A 6,808-nucleotide genomic window follows, 5' to 3' on the forward strand; every position below is an offset into this window, starting at 1 on the left:
TGTCTATAATTGAAATGACCAGAAAGTTAGAAACGTACCCAAGAAATGTGCTACTGTGGAACTGAAAGGGAGATTTATAAAATATGGCTGAAGGCAGTGTGTGGATACAAATAAAATAGATACAGCTGATTCTTTAATGGTGGATAGTTATATTCTACAAAGACACCACAAACCCTGAAATAGTGAATAGAGAACCACTGTTTGAAACATAGGTTAGATTCTTGAAAATCTCTGATCACATTTTATTAACTGATCAATATATAGCCTTGTTTTATGTGTTTCTTTTTAAACACATAAACAGAGGCTTTTTCGGCTTTTTTTGGTTTGAGTCTATTTCACTTGTAAGAATTGTTTAATGTACTTTGATTTTAAGATTTTGTAACATAATGCAAAGGTGAAGAATTCTAAGAAGTGTTGTGAAAGAAGAGCAAACCAAGGTATTTCTGTGATTGGAGTAGAGAGTTCTAGTTTGGAATTTGAGAAGAACAACTTTGACAAAATAATATTTAATTAATTTTGAACAAATAATAAATGTATATAGTTCAAAAATATAAAAATTACAAAAGGGCACAGAGATCAAAAAGGAAGTGTCCCTTTTACTTAAGTCCTTCAACTACTCAGAACTCCTTATTGGATGGCAAATATTGCTATGCAGAGGGAACAAATCTAGAAGGACACAGCATTTAAGAGGAGCTTTAATGGGTTTTCTGGATTTGGAGAGATGGAGATGGATTATCAGTGCACTTGTAGAGACATGAGAAAATCTTGATTGAAAGAAGTTACAGAGAGAAATTGTGAGGAGGCCTGGAATAAGAAGAAAATTGCCAATCACAGATTTATTGAAAAGTTCTAAGTTATGTGATCATAGTCCAATTCTCTTTTGAATCATGAGTTAAATATGCCAAGGAGTACAAATTATATCAGTTGATCTCAGAAGTGTATTCTTAATTTTCCTTTTCTATTAGAAGTGTTCCTTAATATCCAATGAAAATCTCCACCTATTAATTTTATCCCAGTGATTTATTTTAGTAGGAAAAGGATTATGAAAGACTACAAGAACACCAAATCAAACAGTGAAAAGAAATTAATAAAATATAATCTTGTTTGAATTTAACAGTTATTTCCAATAGTTTCAAAAGCCTTTGGGATTTTAAACAAACTAAACTGAAATGGTTCTACAGGCCCATGCAGTAGGGGCTGGCATTATAATCTCTATATTACAGCTGGGAACCTTGAGGCACAAAGCCATTTAAGTGATATGTCCAAGGTCACTGAGCAAGTCACTGGTGAGGCCAAAAATAGAATCCCAATTCTTCAGCTAGTTCTTTGTTCAGGAGACCATATTGGTTCTTTTATTACTCTGAGGATAAAATTTAGCTTTATATCAGAGACTTTTTTTTTTCTTATATGCCAACCTAAAAAATCAACATTAAAAAGACCACTGAATTGATATTAAATCAAATCATATTTCATGCTTGAGATTTTCAAGTTACTCTTAGAAAAGTGTTTTCTTGTCGTTTAAGAGGAAAATATCCATAGGTAGTTTTTCACTGTTATCATCTCAATTCACGAAACTTTTCTCCCTTCCCTAAATATTTAATGGCTCTATTTAACAATGAATATGTTCTGGTTTCTGTACAAGGAAATGCAAGCCATAGTAATTGGCTTTGCCTTCAGACAGCTGAGTCAGCAAGAAATCAGGCAGCCTACAGAAACCTTTTTATTTGCTATCAGGTTTTCAGAGTTTCAAGCCATTGAAATGTATTGAAAAAATCTGGGAGGCAACTAAACCATGCAAATTAACCTTACATCTGCTTTATGCGACTCTTGAACTTCCAGATTTGTAATTCCTTATCTGTGGCTGATCAAACAATTTTCCGGTTCATAATGCTGTCTGTGCAATGGTAGGAAAGGAAAGGGGATTATAGTCTCTGGTACATATTTGTCTAAAAGTACTTGAATTTTTCCAGTTATAAAAAGAATCTTTCACCCCTCTTGTGGGAACCCTTGAGAGCTAGAAATTCTACTTTTTGAGCTTCCTATCTATACATACAGATTTTGTGAAAAATGATTTTACAAAGTTCCAAGTTGTTAAATATTTTTAAAGAAATATACATTCACATACACTAAAGAGGACTAGAGATATACTTATCTCTGTGTATGCACACATACATATAAGAACTCACACGTATATATGTTTAGATATACTGTATACTGTTTTGTAGTTATATGCAATTATAATGTAATAATGTTTATTAAGCAACTACCTTGTGCCAGGCACTCTGTGAAGGTCTTTGCATATAATGTTTCACTTATCCTCATCACAGCATTATAAAGTGATTACTATTATTATACCAATTTACTTATTGAGGAAACTGAGACACTAATAGCAGAAGTTAATTGCTCAAATTTATATAGCTTTTAAGTGGGAGAGTAGGATTATAAACACAGGTGACCTAGTTCTTCTACATTGTGTGGGAATGAGAATTATTTGTGAACATGTGAGTATAATAAAAATGTAAAGCCTAGAGGTTTAGTCAAAATTGACTAAATTCATAAACTGAGATACAGAGAAGACAAATGTCTTCCAAAGGCTGTACAGCTAGCCAGTTCCCAAACCTAGTGTATGACTCAGGTAGCATTCCACTATAGCTTACACAGTTGGCATCATTAGATGATGTCATAAATTGCAAACCAGGTAGGGTAGGAACTGTCTTTTATGAAAATTATGCAATGGATATCCATTTTTTTTCTAGTGACATTTTCCCAGCTGAGATAGTTTTTAAAAATAGGTAAGTAAAATATTTTTTATTTTTAAATTTTCTGTTGATGTTTATGAAAGGTTGTTTTTTACCACATGTAGGGGCTCCCATACAGCTTCATGGTTGGTATTCAACAACTTTTCCCCACTCTCATTCATTATTCAAACTACTTCTCTCTACATGTTGTAGAAATACTTTTTGCCAAGACACTTAGATCTCCAAAATACTACCCTCAGTGGAACATCTTAGTATTTACCCTAGGGGAATTTTTTTGCCTTCACTCATCCCTTCCTTCTTCGAGTTTAACCCCATGTTATTCTGGTCCACTTACAACTTTTTAACTCTGCTTCCTCTCATTTCTCTGTGAGCAATTCTTTAACAAATATTGATGTTTTTCAATGTTCAGTCTGTAGAATCTTACTTTTCTTGCTGTATAAACACCCCATAGGTGAAGGTGATATATCCTATAATAAGTGTATATTTGGATAATTCTGTATGTGTTTGAGCATTTGTGCACACATTTGAAAGACAGAGAAGGCCAGTGAGCTTCAGATTCCATTTGTCTACTGCATTTTCTCACAATTGAGGCTACAAAAACACAAATTTGATAGTAAGAGGTGTCTCTATAGGGATGTAACACCTTAGCTGACAGCTTAAGTCTGGAAGGATCCAGTTATGTGAATGTATCTGACATAAATTTTTCAGTTTTATTTTTTAATAACTATCCTCAAGTGGTACCATGGTAAAATTTCCTGCTAAAAGTTCACTAAAAGACCAGATTCAAGTTAATGCTACAAGTTAATTCTCAGTTTCAAACTCAACAGTAAGTTTTCCTCCCTTACCTTTCCCACATCCAGCACAGACTAGACCTACTATGGGCTACAGAAAAATGGAGTTAAGAAGAGAAAATTATGGTCTGTCCTTTATATACCTCCTTCTCCTACTTCTTTAGGTACTAGTTCCTCTTGTTTGTTAAGTCATGAGAAGGAAAAGGTAAAATGCCCAATATTTCCTTACTTCCATAGGCAGGACTGCAGTCTTTTCCTTGCTTGGATATAACTATTCTATTCCTTGTCTGTGAGCTCCAAACACCATGATAATAAGGTGTTCATTTGTGTGCAGCTCCCCTAGGCATTTTTACATTTGTAGGTTTGGCCTTATCTCTTAGCTGGCCTTCAGCTGATGACCTTCGTATTGCATTCCTCTAATGCCTACGTCCTTGTCCCTTTTTTGTCCCTTTATTCCCCAAATTATCAGGTGTAATGACAAGACTATATCCTCCAATTTTATCTGTCCTTGTAGGTCTGCTGAACCCCTGCAGAATGCTCCTCTATGCACTTAGAAGAGAGGTTCCTGGCTCCATGTTTTACAGTCTACACACACACACTCTCTCTCACACCCTCTCTCGCTCACTCTCTCTCTCCCACTTTTGTTCTCCTTCCTATTCTTCTTTCTTCTGTTCTGTTAGCACAAGACCGTATCAGTAAGTCCTCCTAAGCAAAGGCACAAAGAATGAAAAATGTTTCCCCTTATTGAAGGCTTTACCAATTTTTAGAAGCAAAACTCATAGACCTCACTTCCATGTCTTCAAAGTGGCAAAGGCTCACTTTCCATGAAAAAGAATCTTCCCCAGACACCAATCACATTCTTATTTGGCAATCTGCATTCTATAGTAATTGGTGGGGATGAGTAGGGCTGACACATGTGCATTCTCTAACTTCCACCTCTCAATAATTCCAACTTCTGGTGGCTCTCTGAATTCAAAGTGTGAAGTACTTAAAGTAGTTTATTCTCAGCTTACGCCACAATTATAGAACAACAGAAGAAATCATCAACATCTTGCTATATTTTTGTCAGTAGAAAGATAACTCATGGAAGATAAAGTAGTCATTGTAAAAGCCCTGAAATAGAGAACTCATGTGGCATTTTAATGAAACACTCCGACTTCATTTTTGACGTTTAACTGCTGACAGCTTTCAACCACTTCTTCCCCCTTCTGCAACACAACTTACTAAGCTGATGAGAAAGACTAGGTGTTCCCTCCTTTGGCAACAGCCAGAAATTCAAACCATGCAAACCCTAGCCTACTCACAGGAACGCTCACTCCAACGCTATCCCTGAATCACAATAAAAGCCAAACTAGACACTTCTTTTGCTCAAGCTGACACTTTTGGACCTGCTTGGGAGATGTCCCTGCTTTCTAAAGAAAGTATCATTATGTGAGTAATAAACCTTTTCATACCTTCTTAATTTTTTTGTAAAAAAATAATTTTTTATCAAGGTATAACTGACATATAACATTATATTAGTTTTGGGTGTACGACATAAGGATACGACATTTGTATACAATGCGAATGATCACCCCAATATGTGCCCCCAATTTCATGCCCCAGAGGAAGGAAAATCTGTACCTGAAGCCGATCCAGAGAATAATCCTTACGATGGGACGTTATGTGGAGCACAACGAGGACATGCCTTGGAGGAACATTATGGGCCTACTGGGCATCGACCAGTTTCCGGTGAATACGGGCACCATCACCACTTCTGAATATGCCCACAACATACAGGTGATGAAGTTCAGCGTGAGTGCCAGTTGTCAGGATTACCTTGGAGGCCAAGTACTTGGCTGACCTGCCCTAGCTGGTAGAGGGTCTGAAGCTGGGGGGCCAAGAGGCCAACGCTACAGTGCAGTGCATCATAGAGGAATCAGGTAAGCACATCTTTGCGGGGGCTGATGAGCAGCACATGGAGATCCACCTGAAGGACGCGGAGGAGGGCTGTGTCTGATTCCCATCAAGAAATACGACCCAGTTGTCTTGTGCCGTGAGACCTTAAGCGAAGACTTGAATGTGCTCTGCTTGTCCAGGTCCCCCAACAAGCACAATGGGTTGTACATAACGGTGTGGCCCTTCCCTGACGGCCTGGCCAAAGGCACTTAACAGGATGAGGTTTCCACCTGCCAGGAGCTCAAGCAGCAAACTCGGTACCCGGCGGAGAAGTATGAACGGGATGTGGCCGAGGCCCGCAAGAAGAGGTGCTTTGAACCCCACGGCACCTGCCCCCAAGTCCTCACCGACACTGCCAAGGGCGTGCAGTACCTCAACGAGATGAAAAACAGCGTGCCGCAGCTTCCAGGGAGCCACCAAGCAGGAGACCACTGTGTGAGGAGAAACACCTTCGTGCCATGCGCTCTGATGTTCACGATAATGAGGCTGCGCGCAGACTTCACTGAGCGCGGGGGCTGCCGGATCATCCCCACTGCCCGGCCGCGCTCCGCCTGCGGGGCCTGCTGACTGCCCAGCCCCAGCTCCTGGAGCTCGTCTTCCTGTGGGAACGCCTGTATAGAACACGTGGTCGGTGGCATCTATCCTGTCCTGAACTGGAAGCAGGGACACGTCTTTGAGGATTTCCAGGTGGCCGGAAGCCCCATGTTTGTGGTGCAGGCCTACGTGCCTGAAAACGAAATCCCTTGGCTTCACCGCCAAGGCAAAGTCCCAGCCAAGCCGACAGCCGGGCTTTCCCGCAGTGCGTGTTTGACCAATGGCAGATCCTGCTCAGAGATCCCTTTGACAGAAGCCGGCAACCCCAGCCAGGTGGGGGCTGAGACCGACGAGCACAAAGGTGTGACGGAAGGCATCCCAGCCCAGGCCGACTTGCTGGACAAATTGTAGGCGGGACTCGCGCAGCACGAGCTCCCAGCCGCGATATTTACCACAACAATAAGCCTTCGCGTTCTCCTCACGATACCTTGAGAGGGTCCAGACACAGTGATGCTCCGTCTGACAGATTTCTGGAGCGTACTCCGGACCATCACTCAGCAGGAACACTTGATGCCATTTCTTTTGATGCTCAAGGTTTCAGAGGCAAGAGAAGTGCCCTCGCTGCAGGTATTTATTTGGCTTGTGGAGCTGAGGGAGGGGATGGGACACCCGATACTTTGACTTTCATTTCTTCAGAGGGAAACTCAAGTGCCCCGCAGATTTTAAAAATAGGCGCAGCAAGAGGTTTAATTGTGTAAAGGGACCATAGGGGATTTTCCCCCAGAA

At 40.2% G+C, this 6,808-nt stretch overlaps 1 pseudogene; it reads left to right on the plus strand.

The window, feature by feature from the left end:
• The first annotated feature begins 5,110 nt into the window (after positions 1-5,110).
• LOC137224314 (elongation factor 2 pseudogene) lies at positions 5,111-6,433 on the plus strand (annotated as a pseudogene).
• Positions 6,434-6,808: the final 375 nt, after the last annotated feature.

The sequence above is a fragment of the Pseudorca crassidens genome, chromosome 5 (genome assembly GCF_039906515.1).
Source record: "Pseudorca crassidens isolate mPseCra1 chromosome 5, mPseCra1.hap1, whole genome shotgun sequence".
Lineage (NCBI taxonomy): Eukaryota > Metazoa > Chordata > Mammalia > Artiodactyla > Delphinidae > Pseudorca > Pseudorca crassidens.